Source organism: Plectropomus leopardus, chromosome 10, assembly GCF_026936395.1.
Source record: "Plectropomus leopardus strain MGB_pleo_1.0 chromosome 10, ASM2693639v1, whole genome shotgun sequence".
Lineage (NCBI taxonomy): Eukaryota > Metazoa > Chordata > Actinopteri > Perciformes > Serranidae > Plectropomus > Plectropomus leopardus.
In genome coordinates, this window is record NC_142185.1 from 14,344,583 (window position 1) to 14,361,999 (window position 17,417).

General features: G+C 40.6%; 1 protein-coding gene across 7 annotated transcripts in view; it reads right to left on the reverse strand.

Moving 5' to 3' along the window:
- epha3 (eph receptor A3) overlaps positions 1-17,417 on the reverse strand; it is a 248,960-nt gene that overhangs the window by 145,717 nt on the left and 85,826 nt on the right. For 6 of the 7 annotated variants that reach the window (XM_088083094.1, XM_088083100.1, XM_088083095.1 and 3 more), the window contains exon 3: positions 11,102-11,164. The gene's annotated coding sequence lies outside the window, so the exon portion shown is untranslated. Of the gene's footprint in view, positions 1-11,101; positions 11,165-17,216; positions 17,289-17,417 lie in introns of all 7 variants that reach the window. The other variant, XM_088083093.1, reaches the window with a different exon arrangement.

The window sequence follows — 17,417 nt, forward strand, 5'->3', positions numbered from 1 at the left end:
TATAAATCATCACTTTCTGTTTTCTGTCATTATGACAGGCTCAGTGTTGCATAACTGTAAATTTAAAATATATCAAATCTGCAGTGTATGTGCTATAGACACTATAGCATCACTACACAGAAATGGGAAAAAGGGGAGGGATTATGAACATAGCCACACACAGATACTCATCCTAAACAAATACTGTATGCTCATACAGTACTTGTTCAATCAGGTGTGCAGCTCAGTGTCTCAGCTTGCGTTGGGGAAAAGTGACATGAAGACAACACCCCAAAACCACACATCCATGATCCAAATAGATAATGGATTTGACGGTGCTGATTGGAAAAGAGATAAGATAGGCCAGAAGAAATTACAGAATGTGGCCAATGTTTGGGATAATTTGAAGATAAAAGAAACCAAATCAAAACTCTGGTCAGTGTGTCCATTTTGAAACAAAATAAGGTTACCACAATAGCACAATGCCAATATTTTGGTACTCCAACAGAGACCATCCAGTTCACGGAGTGGACCTAATAGAAGGTAACATTAAGGTTCGCATTAACGTTTGCCGCCCTCCGGCAAAAGTCCAAAGAATGGCGCGTAAACAGGGATATACCTCATCCTAGTCTCATCAAACCTAACCCCAACCCTTTTAGGAACGTAAGTCACAGCCTGGTCTCATTCCGTAGTTGTCAAATGCTGATGATTTTGCTTTTAAGATCCCGACGCCAAAAAGCCCTACTTACATTATTTCATGTTTCCAAAATAACTTTCAACTGTGAAATACAACTGAAAGTCTCCAGAAAGTACAGTGTAAGTGGACATATCAGCTTTGAGAGTATTTTGTGACATAAACCCCAAAATAAGACTCTAGTCTGCAGGGCACAATGGCTTCCATTCTCACCATGAAAATCAGTGGGACATTATTGGGCAAATCTCCTCCCTGTCAGGGACTGGCTTCCAGTTAATCCACCTATTGTTATTCATTAGGTCTATCTCTTATCGCAGCTTCATCTGTGACCTTTGACTCCTCTGTCGAGATAGATTAGCTCATTGACTGATTAGGACATCATCTGCCCCACCTCAGGGGTCAAGTTCATTATGCGCCATCCTAATTGTATATTTACCTTTAATTGGATACGTTTGGTTGAGCTAACAAGGGTCATCTAAAGAGAGATTACAGATTCAAAAAAGCAAACCAAATCTCAACAAATTAAGGGAAATTAATTTTCAAAAATAATAAAAAAGACATCATACAGGTCAGTATAGCATTGCTGATACTAGAGATGTTTTGAATGAGAAATGACATTTCAGGTTGCAACACGTAAGTCTCCACAGAGCACTACGGGGACTAAATGAGTGCCATTGTGAAACATTTCCTGAGACCAATCAACAAAATAATTGAACCTTTCAGCCAAGTGCTTCACCGTGGTCCTCCCATCTATTTCCAATTCCAGCTGCAAAGGCCTCCTTCATTTGGAGGTGCTAGATGTAAGACGTGGCTATAACTCAAGGAGATGAAGTGAGAGGGAGAAGAAAAGGAACGGAGAGGGGCCCCGGCCCTTGTATGAGGAGCATAGTGAAATATACACCTGACGTTCAGAAAGGACCATTTCTTTTTTGAATCCAGCTGGTAGAAATGGAATATATAATGAGGCTATATTTAGGGCTTGATAACATGAGTGCACTGAGTAATGAAATAGCGAAGGTGGAGATTCATTACCTGCCACATTATGATTTAATCAAACTGCACAAAATCATATTAATTTTTTCCAGACAAAGGGCTCCTTCTTATCTGGCCTTTACCCCCTTGAGGCTGCTAAAGGTTATGGCTAAAGGTCTGTGGTAAGAAGGAGGGCGATCTTTTATTGAAATTGGAGGTAAAAAAAAAAAAGAGTATTGAATTTTACCATCCAAAGTGTTTCACCAACATTAGTTTGGTGCCGAATCGCCAGGTTAGCCTTATGTTACAAATCAGACACCAGTTATCTAATACCACCAACCTGCAGCTTTACATGATTGAATCTACAACATCTGAATATTGAATGAATAAAAAATGGGATAACGAGAGACCTCTACCTCCATTTCCATCAGATTCCACACAAGCATGTTGGAAAGAAAGACTCCTCTACCTACCACTATTAACCGACGGTCAAAACTCAGCATTGGTCAAAGATCTGCTGTTTCTCAGCCTACATTGTGTAAGCCACGTCTGCTTTGTTTTAAATCATTTACACAGACATGCATTAGATATGTATGGACATGAACATGAACTTGGCTAGCCAGTAGCTCCTTGCACAGGTCAGTGGGGCAAACAGAGGGAAATAGCTAGGAAATTGGTCTCACCTGTGCCTAAGGATTTCATTCTGGTGCCAGAGGAGATTCTGTGACTGTTTTCTTTTACTTGTTTTATTTGTACTTAGAAGATAGAAATGACAAGAAGTAGATAAGAATTAGCCTGATAATAACAGTTAATTGACATTTTCTGCTCTGACATCCTTATTAACAGGACAACATTGATGGTCTGTGTCTTCCGCAAAAGTTTTAAAAAATCTGTTTGATCATACAGTGCTATGGTAAAGGTTTTGAAGTCTGGGCACAAAAACAACTAGGGTAAGATCAAAATAAAGGCTTGTTAAGGTTAATCCACATGTGTCATCTAATTGCTATTATACAACGTGTTCTCATTTTGTGGTTAATGTCGTGAAACAGTCACAGTTAGGTTCAGGCAATACAACTACGTGGTTAGGCTTAGGAAAAAAATTGCTTTTTTAACTACTTCAGTCGCTCTCACCATCAGGCATAGACTGTATATAAAGATGGACAACATTACAGTTTACCTGAAGTGTGGCTTTTCAATCTCAATCTCCCCCTGTTGTCTGTCTGCAGTATGGGTTATAAAGTCCACCCCTCCATATTAATGAATGGGACATGGGCCAAACTAAAAAATCAAAGTACACGCTCAATAAATTTTTCCCAAAGATGGTTACTGACACTGAAGGTAGTAGTTTGTTCAAGTGATCATTTTTATGATTAGTTTGGTTTTAATGAGTTATTCAGTTCTACAAAAAGGGGATTTTATGCCTTGATTGACAGCTGTGACAGCCAATCCATGCACTCAGATTCATGCACTGTGATTGATCAAATGGGTGTTTTGGCGGGAACTCCCCCACCATGGATATCACTACTGCGCAAACTCTGGCTCTCAGTGACATCACCAGCGCAAGATGGCATCGCTTGTATTCTGGATATTTTAGCCTCACTTAAGCATAGCAGGAGTAAGTGGGGGCTCATCGTCCATCTTTACATGCAGTCTATGGTGTCAAGTATAGCACCATGGGCATGACAAAGCTTTCAGTATGTAACAATTGGAATAAGATGTAAAGCCACTTGATTATGGTTGAGAAATTACGACGGTCATGGCTAAAAGAAACCCAGCTTAACGAAATCAAGAGCACTTTCCTGTGATGGGACCCGTGCTGTTGTCCCATCCCTTCACCCTGACCTCCTTCGTCCGGACTTTGCTGTTATATAACACCCACCAGAGGGTTTTGTCACTATACTGGTTAGGGAAATTTTCTGAAATGACTAATGTTGTTTTCCTTGGAAAGATTGACTCACTTCTTTTGATTTACACTTGATCTCAATGGTTCCTGTCACTATTTTTCATTTTATTTTTATTTGATTTAATCTTTATTAACCAGGTTAGTCCAACTGAGATAAAGAATCTTTTTTCCAAGAGAGACCTGGCCAACACAGTCACCAGTGAGAAAACAAAGTTGCATGAATGCAGCAAGAGAAGTATCTAGTTACTGCATTTACAAAGTTGTTTTCCCCATTCTCAATCCTGCCTAAGAACTGTTTGGTCAACTCGCTGTGTCTTTCAGGCCTCTGAGTATCTCTCCAAGTAAATATATTGTGATATATCATAGATGCTGTCCTTGAAATATATTGTGTGTTTTGGCATTGCCTGTAAGGTCATGAACAAAATGTTTTCATGGTACTATGACTTATTCATTGACTCCCATATATGCCCCATATGTGAGCATCAGCATGTCTTCTTGTAAAGCTATCTACCCAAGAAGATTGTTTGTTAATGCTGCTGACCCTGTTATGCTTTCTGCCACTGCAATAACTCATTGAGATGCACACTTTGCAAGGTAAACAGCATTTTAAAGGATCCTAAATGAGGTAATCCAAAAGCGGCCTCTCCTCCTCTTGCCCTAGGCAGGGTTTTGAATGCGAGAACTGTTACACACCCTCTTTTATGTTAATCTGCTCCTCTAGCTGCAAAATAAGAACCACATGTCTGGCAGAAAGTGCTTCTGAGTGCACTGACAGACTGGTCTTTCATAGAGTGGATGCTGTAGAACCTGGCAGGGACACCATCAGAGTGAAAGGCTGAGGCAGACAATCTTAGTACGACTTATCTTCCAAGATACTGAAAGATATGGTTATTTAATAAACTTGACATTTGGCAATCTTGTTTAAGACGGACGCCAACCTTGTAGAGATCAAAGAAAATCTGTGAAAACTCACAGAGCGCTACCTTGCACACACCTACACAGACATCTCCCTCAAACTCTGCCCTCATGGCGTTCTAGTAAATCAAAAGTAACACATCTAATCTTTGATTTGATACACATTTAATGTCCAAACTGACTCTATAATCAGGCCAAAACTGAAGCTGATCGGAGGGTGATTGTTTCTGCAGGCATTTGGACGTAAACCAAATTATTGAGCAAACTAATAGAATGATCTGGGCAAAAAATAATCACCAAAATGACTGCACTTCATCCTGGAGGGAGCACAAATGTTTCCAGGATTTCATGGCAAACCATCAAATTGATGTCAAGACATTATACCCTGAATTAATAATGTCAACCCCATTGTGGCACCAGGAAAAGACTCACAGGATCACCAAAGTCAGTAGGATTATTCCTCTGAGGACCATGATTTTAAGTAAAGAAACATCAGCTGTGGTCAAGTAGTTGTTGAGATATTTCAGTTTGGACCATGCTAGACCATAGATCTACACTGCCACACTTGTTCTAAATCAATGTTCTCTCTGCAATTAAGTAAGATATCAGTTATATATTTTATCAGGTTAACCCAATGTGTGATTATTGACAGTCGTTGTGTCACAGAAATGTACTGATTTCGACATTTGGGTGTAGTCAATAGGCAATTTGAAGGGGGAACAAGGGGCCATCGTCCCCCTTGTTGGCAGAATGTCCAGGATGCATCCCCCCTTTTAAACTTGCCATCACTCTCCATCCCCCAGATATGCATACTGATGTTGTCCTATCCATACGCAGACTGACAACCAATTAATTATTAAGAATCATTTTGACAGATTGTTTCTGTTTTTGCAGCATTGGAGGTACTGGTATACCATCCAGAAAACTCATAGACCATCTGCATGTGTTAAATCGTCTCACATGATGTTACTCAGCCAAGTCGAATTTGTGCATTCTAATGAGCATTGCGACTCGAGTTAGTGAGACAGACATAAGTTAGTCAGTTGCCTGATATCAGACAGAATTATCAACTTATTACACTCTGTGGCCATCTTCAGTCTGACATTGTGCAACTAATTTCCGTGGGGGAGAAATTTGGGTTTTCCCGAAACCAATCACTAGTGACTCAAGTAATCATGTGAATCTTATGTCATTTTAAGTCCACATTGATCTATAGCCATGCTGACACACCTGTTAGGCCAGGTTTTTAAGAATGTAGAAAAGCAAAGTAAAACAAACTATCTTGTCGACAGCACTTGCCATTGTTATTACTTGTCATTGGCTCTGGCACATCCCTTACCATCAGCATTAGTCCCACCCGTGGTGCTGTTTGGGGTAATCGAGTCCCCCCAGGGTGATCATTGTTTTGTTTTTTCTTTTGTTATGTTAACTGATAAAAACGGCTGTTTTATTGCACAATGCCAGATGTATCAGTCAACTGGAACTCAATGGAGTGAGCGCATTCAAAGGTCTGGACCTAGGCAAGTGAGTCAGAGAAAAGTAATGTTTTATGGCATATTCTAAAGAGAGGAAATCTGACAGTGAAAACAGAGTCTTTAATCAAGGAAGGACATGTTCATTCTTCCAACGCCCTTATGGCTTATCATTTGTTTTGAGGCTGTGGCAGTTATTACAAGCAGCAAAGAAAAGCACCTCTACGAGACAAATCACAGACCATACCTTGAGCAAACATACCCACTAAAATCCAAAATGAGGGCACAATAAAAATATATAAATATCAATGAATCAATCTATATGTCACATGAAATCATACAAGGTACAACTCCAATGAAATGTAACTGAATCATAATGCAATATAGACATTAAACTGGTGTCTGTGCCTTGTGTTAAGGATTAACAAATCGTCCACTGGGTGTGGCGCAATGATTTTAGATAGAGCTCTTTTAAGTGAAACCCTGACTCACACTATTTGAGCATTTTCAATAAATCCACCTCTCTCTCCTCGTCCCTCCGTCTCACTTTGTCTCTCAGTGCTTTTATAGAAACCAGCTCTATCTTCTGGTCAAAGGATTGATTTGCCATCCGCCTGTCTGTTACAACGCAGCCTTGTTCAAGCAACTATAAGATCCCAGATGTGTTATTTTAATTAAATCTATAGTGTAGTTTTCTTCTTTGACAGCCCATTCTCTAAGTTATACATCTCGCCCTCGAAACAGAGTGGCATTCACTCTGTGTAATTGAAAGATTTCCCTGGAAGTGCTCCAGGCTTTAATGTGTCTGGTATTTGCAGCTCAGGGCTGTTTGCCTATTTCTTTTGCACTTCTAATACATTAGCCATCTTGTTGTGATTCATAGCAGCAATAGATCTTTCAAAAGGCCAAACAATTGGCCATTACAGTTATTGTTTCTTTGAATACTGTGCACTTACCGTATCCACTTATAGGGAAGACCTGCTGTTTTCTCCCATGTGTATTCTTAAAGTTGCACATTACAAGCTGTTATTGTAAATAACTGCTTTCTAGGTAAGATTTTAGTTTCCTGTTATATTTGTTTTTCTTCATTATAGTATTGTACCTAATCTGATGATTTTTCTATTGAAAAATATAGTTACCTTTTTTTTCCCATCCTTAACAACCAATTTCACGAAGTCCTACAGCTAATTTCTGTCTGTATTGTGAGCCACTAACAGTAGTATGACAGACATTTATACAGTCTCCTATATCTCAGTTAAAACAGCATCTTACCACTCAGTGATGCACAAGGGAGGGCAATGCAGCGCAACCCGATCCCCACTGTAGGTTTACTTAACCAGCACTATAAGCACAGTGCAATTATACCTATTTTCATGTGATAATACCATCTGTAACGCTCATACGGGCTCGCTGTTTCCTCAGTCCTCTCACCTAAAATTATTGCCAGACTGAATCGACAAATTCGAGGAAGAAAGGCAATACTGTTTGTTTAGCCCGTGACCAACTCTCTGTGCACCGAGCGTGGAGCCACATGAGAAAGGAGTGGGAGCTAATGGAGAAAGGGATCGCCGATGTGCGAGGGCAGCACTGGGGCTGAGTATACATGTGTAACCCATTTCACAGAGCCACACCATGGGAAATATCTACCTTACAGCTCCTATTTCCATAAGATTAATTCAGGGAGAAATAATAACAAAACTGCAGCACTTGTTAATTGGGTTGTATTTCAACACTTACACAAACCCATCCATTAATGATATTAAAACACACATGAGTGATATGTTTTTTCATATAGCTGGCCAAGGTAGGGGCTTCCCCATATGCCCAAAAAAAAAGAACCATGGGGTTGAAAAAGATTGTCTTGGGTCCAAAGCAACGTGCTCAAGCTTTACACTTGCCTAAATCCAGCCCACAGAAAAGTTTGGAAAAGTCTTTACATCTTTGTGGGAATGTACAGTAGAAGGTGGAGTGGATCACTTGCTCATTTCCTCTTCCTGTTTCTTTTCCTCAGGTGCATGTGTGTATGTGTGTCAGGCTACGTCCCTGTCTGAGCCCGGGCAGTGGTCATTAACAACGGAGGGCGTTATTGAACGGCTCAGTGGTCATTTCCCTTCCTAATACCAGCATTTACCACTTGAGCCTCAAATTTCCACTCCTTAGCCAAATATACACTCACTGACACACACACTCACACTCACACAAGGAAAACCACCTGTATGAGAATGTCTCTTTGTTACTCTTACAGAAAAAATGACTTGTACAGTAAATATTTGAATCATCAATGCACAAAATATAATGAGTCAATCAATCTAATCATTAAGCAGTTAAATTTTTGTACACTATCTAAAAAAATCTCTATAGAAAAAGTGTGTTTTCACTGAGCGGCAACCTCCAGAACTGAAAAATAAAGCCAACAATGAAGTGCCAAAAACTGCAATTCTGTAAATGGCCATGTGGTGCATAGACCCCTATGTTAAAAATGCCCAACTTTACTACAGAAATAAACATGTTTACAGCCAGTTACAAAATTAACTGTTTTGGTCTCTGTAGCTAGTTTCCTCCTTCATGGCAACTGTACAAGGGTCATTTTTTGCATGTTTTTTTTTTTTTTTTTTTCATATAAACGGGCCACTTTAAGTGTCTGCTAGTAGTGTCCCACATACACATACAGTCTATGTTTTTCACCCAGTGATTGGTAGTGGAACTGTGTTTTTTAAGGAAAGCTGGAGGATGGGAGGGCCCCAGTGATTAGACTGTAAATGCCCTTCTTGCTACTCATACATTTCCATATTAAAGTAATGATCATTAAAATTTAAGATCATACCATAACAAATGTTTGATATGGTATTTTTCGCTGGCTAATTCTTCTGTAACCATTTCATGTTTTTACACTCATTTATGACCTCTCTGTAGTAGTTTGAAATGTCAGTGGCAGGGTCCACCACTACAGCAGTAGATTCAAATGGTGTGCACATACACAAGGGATTCACAGGAGAGCCGTCTGTCATTAATGTCCATCTATTTGCCGAGGCAGGGATTAACATACTGTCCTACGTTGGGGGGGCTACTGTACGCTACTTGTTATGCTTGTGCTAAGTTTCCAGTTTCTGAATCCAGGGGTCAGTCCCATGTGAAGTCCCCTTGCAAAACAACAACCCTAAACTCCCATTAGCCATGCAAATCCAATCTGTGAGTGTTGATTGTCTAAAGAAGAGAAAGAAGCTGGAAGTCTTAACAAGGATCCAGTTCACCCCTCACCCTGTCTTTGCCTCTCTCTCTCTCTCTCTCTCTCTCTCTCTCTCTCTCTCTCCCTCTCTCCCTCTCTGTCACTCTGCTCATCTCCTACATCGCGAGCGTCTCTGTGCATGTCTCCCCTCACTGTAGCCCGGTTTAACTGAAGACATTGTCCCGGCTCCTTAAGTAATTTCTCTCCCTGCCACAGTCACACAATGCCCCTGTACCAACAACTGTGTTACGGCTGCTCAACTGTACAGGCACTGCTATGCCAGCACAGATTGAGACCATGCTACAGGAATTAGGCACACACACACACAAACACACACACAGACACACAACAACAACGGGTGCCACATACATGCACACAAGATGCACACATATACACACACAAAGAAAAGCACACTCTTGCTGCCAAGTGAATCATCGGATTTGCATCTCATTTTACCGGTGTGTGTGCATTAGTTTTAGTGTGTGTGATTTTTTTTTTTTTTATAGCGCTTTGAATACCTTGGTGGCACACAAAGGCCTTCTCTCTCTCTCCCTCTGGAAAGGCCTGTACCATTGCAATAGGGAACAGATTTAGATGCGCAGTGACAGCTTAATAAACTGGATGTCTTTGAATGCCTCCATCTGCAGGGGGAGGTGTCTGGGTGGCGCGGGGAGCTGCTCAAGATGCATCAATAGGAGGAGGATCTTTCACTGGTGGTGCTAAGGCCTGCACAAAGCCCACAGTGGCTGACCTACAAAATGGTGGTCAAGATGGGGCTTTATGTTTAAGGGCTGAAAGGGAGGAGAGGTCTGATTAGTAGGTTAGGGAGAGTTCAGTGGCTCTGTAAGGTTCTGGAAGACCTGCCGACTGGGGTTTGAATAGGCCTGGTGGCATGGTAAACAGGCTGAATAGGAATCCAAGGCGAGGGGAGTGGAGCAAGAGCGCTAGGTGGGAGGAGAGACGCTTGTCTGGGTTCAGGGAACCCTCACAGGAGCTGTGTAGAGGGCACTGGCCCTCAGTCTAGGACCCTTTGAGGCTGGTGCTCGGTAAAAATGGGACTCCATGGCGTGGTGTTAAACCAATCCCACTTCACAGCTAACCTCCCATTTATTCATCATCAAAGAAGGAGAAGAGCTCATGATCACAAGAGCCTTGGAGCAAACTCAGTGAAAACCCACCATATCAAATTGGAACACCTTGTATCCGTAATTTACATCCATCCTGTGCATGCTTATAGTGCTAACCAAAATATGTCGACAGTGTGCCTTTAGAAACTATTAAAAATATTGTTTGGTGCCAACCAAATACCATATTCTCTTGAATGAAACTTCCTCTTTTACTTCCCTTTTATTTCTCCATCTGCCTACAATTCATCAGTACTGTACACACCTCTGGTTTTGTTTTTGCCATTGTCCAACAGAATTGGTTTGGGACTCTCTGGGGTCCCATTTTAGTCCAGTGCAATGTAGTGTTTTCTCCTCTTTCATTAAATTCAAAATAGGACCCATCCCAGGAGGAGGGGGAGGCGGTGGAGGGAGGGTGCGAGGGAGAGAGAGCCTGCTTCCAACTACTGTGCTCAGCTACATACGAAAGTGGAGATCTCTCTCCCTCTTTTTCTCTGTCTGTCAAGCATTGTGATACTGGGAGGGTCAGATTTGTTGTACAGTGTCTTTATTAGGGTAATTATGAGTCAAAGATATGTTGTTTGGTCCCTCTACAGCTGCCCTATTCATTTTCTTTCTTCATTTGTTTTCACCCAGCCCTGAAAAGTAGAGGTGATCTTTCAACCCAGTCTCACTCCTCAATGGTCAAATATCATCGCTTAGTCAGTGGCCTATTGGCATCATACACCAACACACAGTCACCCTTCAACAGCAGTATGACAATTTTTGATGCTTCAGGCACCTACAGTGGTATAAAGAGCAAAAGAGTACACTTACGGCAGGCCGAAGGGGAGGTGGATGGGTCAAGCAAACTCTGGACTTTCACCCGCTGTTCTTGTCCTGTGAGAAACCACAAGTCATTTCAGTCAGACAACTCACATTTAAAATGTTTATTTCAGCAGCAGAACATAATTAAAGTTTGGTGTCTTGACGCCAGTCTCATCATTCCCTGCAGATATTTTTAACATGAGGTATTGAGGAATGATGATTAAATATTTTCGCCCCTAGCAGGAGCCTGCAGGTGCATGCTGGGATGGAGCTGAGATTGAAACAGCAGATTTGTTTTATTTGACATTGTAATTTAGTGTTCCAAGATGCCACTAAAACATTCAAAAGTATGGCCATACTGTGGCATCTGGCGGCATTTTACGCAGCTGAATGCTTCAGTTCATGTAAAGGTTACACAATGTAGAAAAAATATGGTATCAAATGAAGTATTCTATGGGTGTAGTCTCACTTTAAGCACAGGCAGGAGTATTGGTGTCATCATTTTTTTAACGATATCCAGCCCTATCATTTACTGCAGTAAAGTCTGCCCTGTGCTGCTGGTCTTCATCCATGCAGTTCTGTATCCTCTCTAACCGCTTTACTAAGAGAACCATCCATCCTCTCCCCCCATCCCAAGGCCATTCATTGAGTTCAGCACCAGTCCTCCCACCTCAATCAGAGTGAATTAGGTGAGCAGGAATGGGGGGATTGCTCAGTACCTTCTGCTGTGCTCCAGTGTCCAGCAATTATGCTAATGCTATAAGCGGTGGCCCTGTACGGGTAGCCCTGGGGCAGAGCAAGTGGACCACTCCTCATTCAGGCGCTTAACCCCAATCTAATGCTCCATTAGTGCCACAATACTATGGCTCTCAGTATGAATGCTAACTGGCTGCTTTTTATTTTGCAGCCAGGCCATAAACACACGGAGAAGTCCGTTAGTAATCCACTCACTTAATCTCTACATGTGTTTGTTTGAATGGGTTGCCATGAGATGTGAATGAACAATAGTATGGCAACCATTCACATGTTAGTTTGATGTAAATGAAGACATACTGAATAATGAAAGTGTTTTTTGAAAGGCTTTTTTTTTTGGAAACCAAGTGTCTGTTGAGTGAAAAAATAAATATATCTATATCCTTTGGCCATCTGTGTGTGTGCGTGTGTGTGTGTGTGTGTGTGCGTGTGTGTGTGTGTGTGTGTGTGCATGGACGTATGTACTTATGTGTCTGTGAGTTGGTGAGAATAAAGCCGTCTGTTCTGCATTATAGGCTTCATGCCTCTCTGTCTATTCTTTGTTGTTCGAGGGAGCATGGTTAGCTTCTCGCTCTTTACTGGAACAACCGAATCAGTCAAAACACTTCAATGTCACAGAGCTCTGCGAAAAAAATTACTCTCACTGATGTGCTCTCTTCAATACAGACCATCCATTATTCAAGTGAAATCTTAGCCGGGCTGCCTGTGTATTAGCATTGTCATGAATCTAATATCTCTGCCAGTGTGGACATCTCCTAATGAGTCTGTCTGGGCCTGTTTTCCTATAATATCCCTGGATGCTACCTAACACTGTGACAACACCAGTCTGGAGCTCAAGCTTTTTCTACCAAGCGAGACAGAGTGGAAACCATTATTAAATTCCAGCAGAGATTCTCATTCTGAGCCAGACTTGGCTCATTAAATTAAAATGACGAGGATCTTTGTTTGCTGCAACAACAGAAGAGCCTGCTAATTGCCTTTTTTGATATGAGGAGCTCTCGACTCCAAAATAAATCAATCCAACTTTTTAAATAAGCCACGGGAGCTGAGAAACACTGATTCTGAACGCAGTGTGTGAACTTGCACCCACATAGAAGAGTAAATTGACTGTTGATATTCAGCTTGAAAAAAAAGAAAACTCAGCGTCTTCTGCTGAGTCTGCCCAGTGCTCGTGTGAAAGGTCGTCGACAACGCAAGACTTCTGCAGTTCAGAGAATAAAAGAAGTTAAACCTTCTAAAATAACAGAGGACAGGTAAAAGATATTACTTGATATTACGCTCATGGAATGTGTAAGTCTGATCAAGCCTGTTAAAAGCTTCATCCCTGCATGGCCTTCCCCATTTGTTTTGGACGAACCAGAGTTCACTGTGGTTAAGCTGAACCCGCTAGCCCACATCTCTTGGCTCACAGCGCTCCTGTGTGTGTGTTTGTGTGTGTGTGTGTGTGTGTGTGTGTGTGTGTGTGTGTGTGTGTGTGTGTGTGTGTGTGTGTGTGTGTGCAAACAGGATTTATCTAGCATGTCGTACACAAGGCTGTGGTGACTGGCAATCTGGATGACCACAGTGGGAAACTAAGCCCCACAATATAGAGTAAACTCTCTCTTTGCACACACTCACACACACACACACAAAGACAGTGAGAGAAAGATGCTAGAAAATCCTATTTGCTTTGTACTCGGACATGGTATCCTCGATCCACACAAACACACTGATAAAAACCCTAAGCCAAGGCCCTCTTGTTCTGTCACACGCACATAGTCACACACATACATATACAGCATGTTGGATCATGTTCAACAACTCTAAATCGTTGTGATTATATGGTGAGCACCAGTGATAATGAGACAGATTGTGAGGAGTAAATGTGAGAGCGTTTAAGCAGATGAGGTGTGCAGGTGTGCTTTATTGCGTTCTATTTCAATATCAGTGTTTAAACTCTAATTATGAAACATTAGCGGGCTGAAAAAGTGACACCTGTTACCCCCACCCATCTGACGTAATTAATATGAACAGCTAGAACCACTTCTTAATTCTAAATTCTGATATAATATATGACCAGGCAGCGAAGAACAATTTGCACACACACACACCATATACGTATATATATTATGGAATTTTGACACATCTTTATTCAGTCGTCAATTTTAACATTTCAAGAATCTACTCAAAATTCACTCAACTGCTGGATGGAAACAAACTCTCTGGCTGGCTACACCCTTACTTTCCCCCTTTGCTATTTCTCGCCATGTTTATAAGAGCAGCTCAAATCAACAGTCATCAATTACCACTTCAGTCTTCCCTCTCCTCCCTCGCTGTCTCGCCCTTCAGTCAGCTATCTTGCACACACACATGCATACACACTCTTCCTCGCTCTCTTTCAGAGGGTTTTGGCCAATGCAAGCAGAAACGCACTTCTCCACAAGGACAAAGTGGTTGTTTTCCTCCCTTTCCTGCTCCAGTCAGCAGCAAAAATTAATATTCTCTCACGTCAAGCCGCGCTTGAGGAACACGTGAAAGGAGAGGGGTGTATTTATAGAGAATGCTTTGACATGCAACCTTTTCTTTCAGCTCCTTCCTAGACGCCATACCCATATATAGTAGGTTTACCACTTCATTCTTTAAATCCAATTCTGTCTCAGATGACCTAGCTATCTATCTATCTACTGTATTTATATATCAGTTGACAGGTGCTTGACAAAACATTTTATTACAAAATTACATCGGTTTCAAATAGTAATGTCAACAACAAAATCATGAACCCCTCAGGGACTCAGGGGTCAATTTTGATTGTCAGACCATATTTGTCAGCTTCTATTCCCGTAGGGGGCTTTTTTTTATTTATTTATTCATTTATGTATTTAGTTAGTTATTTAGTTATTTTAATTCTTGGCCACTCTCTTGCTTTGTCTCCCAATATTTACTGTGAGAATTATTCTTAAGGTTTTGTAATAAGTAGAAGGTAAATCACTGTATCTGCAGGTCTGTGCAATACACCAGAACTCAGTTAATCTTTGACAAACTGACCTGTAAGTAAAGCAATTAAATGAGGTACTGTTTCTCTAATGTATGGACTTAATTTAAGCACTAGTTAATGGCCAAGACAGTTGCACACTAATTATTTTAAAACAGATATAAAATGTCAAAAACAGATGACTAATGCATAGTGGGAATGACAAACTTTGACAGAACAAAGAGACTTATCAGCTAGTCACCCTGTAAATCTGTTCTTGGTCTCTGAGGTGACTTAGGCTCCATGTAAACTTTAGCATGTGAACATGCTCACAATGACACTGCTAACATGCTTGCCAGGACTTACAAAGTTCATCATCTCAGTTTAGCTTGTTAGCATGCTGACATTTGTTAATTAGCAATAAGTACACAGTTAAGCTGAGGCTGATGGGAGTGTCATTGGTTTTGTATGTATTTAATTTTATGTATTTAATGTTATAATACTGTATGGTACACATTTCATAGAGGCAATTAAAGTACTTTAAAACCTGCGATTTGAGTCTTCCCAGAATCATAAGTTGTTCAGTTCGGACACACACACAAGATACACACATTTTCAGCTTCATTGTGACTTACTATTTCCAAGGATATTGTTATCTCAGGCGGTCATTGCCAATAGTGTCCACAGATCCACTTCTCATATTATCACTGCAGAACTTGCTAGAATCATCACATTTTAAACTGTCTTCAATTTCAAAGTAACCCAGTGATAGCTTTCTGCACATTTGCAGGTAATTTTTACATAGAAACTGCTAATAGCCAGTTTGGCATACATTAATGGTGCCAGTTTGCCCCAATGCAAACAAATACACACCATGTGGTTGCTGTGATTTACTGAATCCACTATTCTTCCTGTTTCCTTCCCTCAAAGCATTATGGGATCTGTATTTCTAACAGTTGCAGCATGAGGGTCAACCAATTAGAAAGACAGAAAATGAAGAAAATACTAAGTATGACAAAATCCACTGGCGTTAACGTTTTTCAACCCATATATATATAGTATATACTGTGTGTGTGTGTGTGTGTGTGTGTGTGTGAATATATTATATATAGTATATACTCTGTGTGTGTGTGTGTGTGTGTGTGTGTGTGTGTGTTTGTGTGTGTGTGTGTGTGTGTGTATATATTAGGGTTGCATATTGTTGGCACTTTCCATAATTAATTAATTGATTAATAGTTTGTTATTAAAACTTTGCTTATACTAATCAATACTAGATGTGTTTTTTTCCTCAATCAAAGTTCATGGGAACATATATTCTTCTGACACAGCACTGCATAGCCTATCCATTGATGGATTCAATTTGAAGCTTGATTAGATTCTTTATGGCCAAACAATCAACCGTTTAATGCAAATTTGCGATTTAATATTTGGTTATCGAAACAAAATTTACTTGGTTTGACAGTGTCAGACTTTGGAGAATCCTTTGCTATCGGAAAAAATCAGTGGAGCACCATAGTCTGTAGGGGCCAGTGTGTAAGGACCATACATGTGTGCAACAAATCTTTGCTAATGCGTCAAATAGTTGTTGAAAGAATTCACAGGATGTGGGGACTCTGACCTGATGGTGGGGTTAAATGTTAGGGGACTGCCAAAGTTTAGAATTCATCCTCTGAGAACCATTTATATCTGCACCCCAAGCTTCATTGCAATCCATCCAATGTTGTTGAGATATTTGAGTCTGAAGTAAAGTAGCGGAATGACTGACCAACTGGATGGCAGATCAAAATCGCCACCCATAGAGAGACACACCGCTAACATGGCTACTTTAAGGATATAGAAGAAATGTCCCTTTTCTCTTAATCCTCTAGCTGGATGTGTTTGACTGTATTACAGCCAAACCAACAGGAGAGACTAAGTAAACAAACTTGCACCAGTAACTGTAACCTGCAATTTAATTCCCATTAGACTTCACACAAATTAAAATTGTTATAGCAGTCAAAGTTAAAACCACTGCCACAACAAAGGCAGAGCTGGTCAACATTTGGCATTGGACACAGGCTTTTGGGGCCATACTTCTATAACAGCACATGGACTTTAGTTGGTGAAGTGGTATTTTTGTCAGGAGCACAATTTTTTTGTCGTATTTTATGTCTCTGTTTTGGGGAATATAAAGTATAGTTTGGTGAGTGGAACGGAGGCATTTGAAGAATTTATCAATGAGTGGTTTTGAGGTGAGGTTTCTCTGATGTTAACCTTCCAGTAAGGCAGTACCCAGTCATGGCTTTTATTGCAGCCCCTCCTGTGAATCTTAAAATGATGCATGCCTTATAAGTCATTTCCATCTTCGGAGAAAAAAAAAATCCTCACTTAGTTTTGATGACATTTAAACAAACTTAAATGTTATTCAATGTGATGACAAACCTGTAGCGTAAATGAGACTGTTATGCTGAATGCTGGCTTCTTTTCAGGAATCTAAATAGAATGCAGTTGCATCTAAAAAAGAAAAGACAAAAGAGAGAAGAGAGAAAAAGAAAGACAAGAAGATTTACGCGGGAAGCACACAACTGTTGAGTGCAATTTGCATTCATTGTTCAGTCTTCAATGTGAATCATGTCTGCTGTG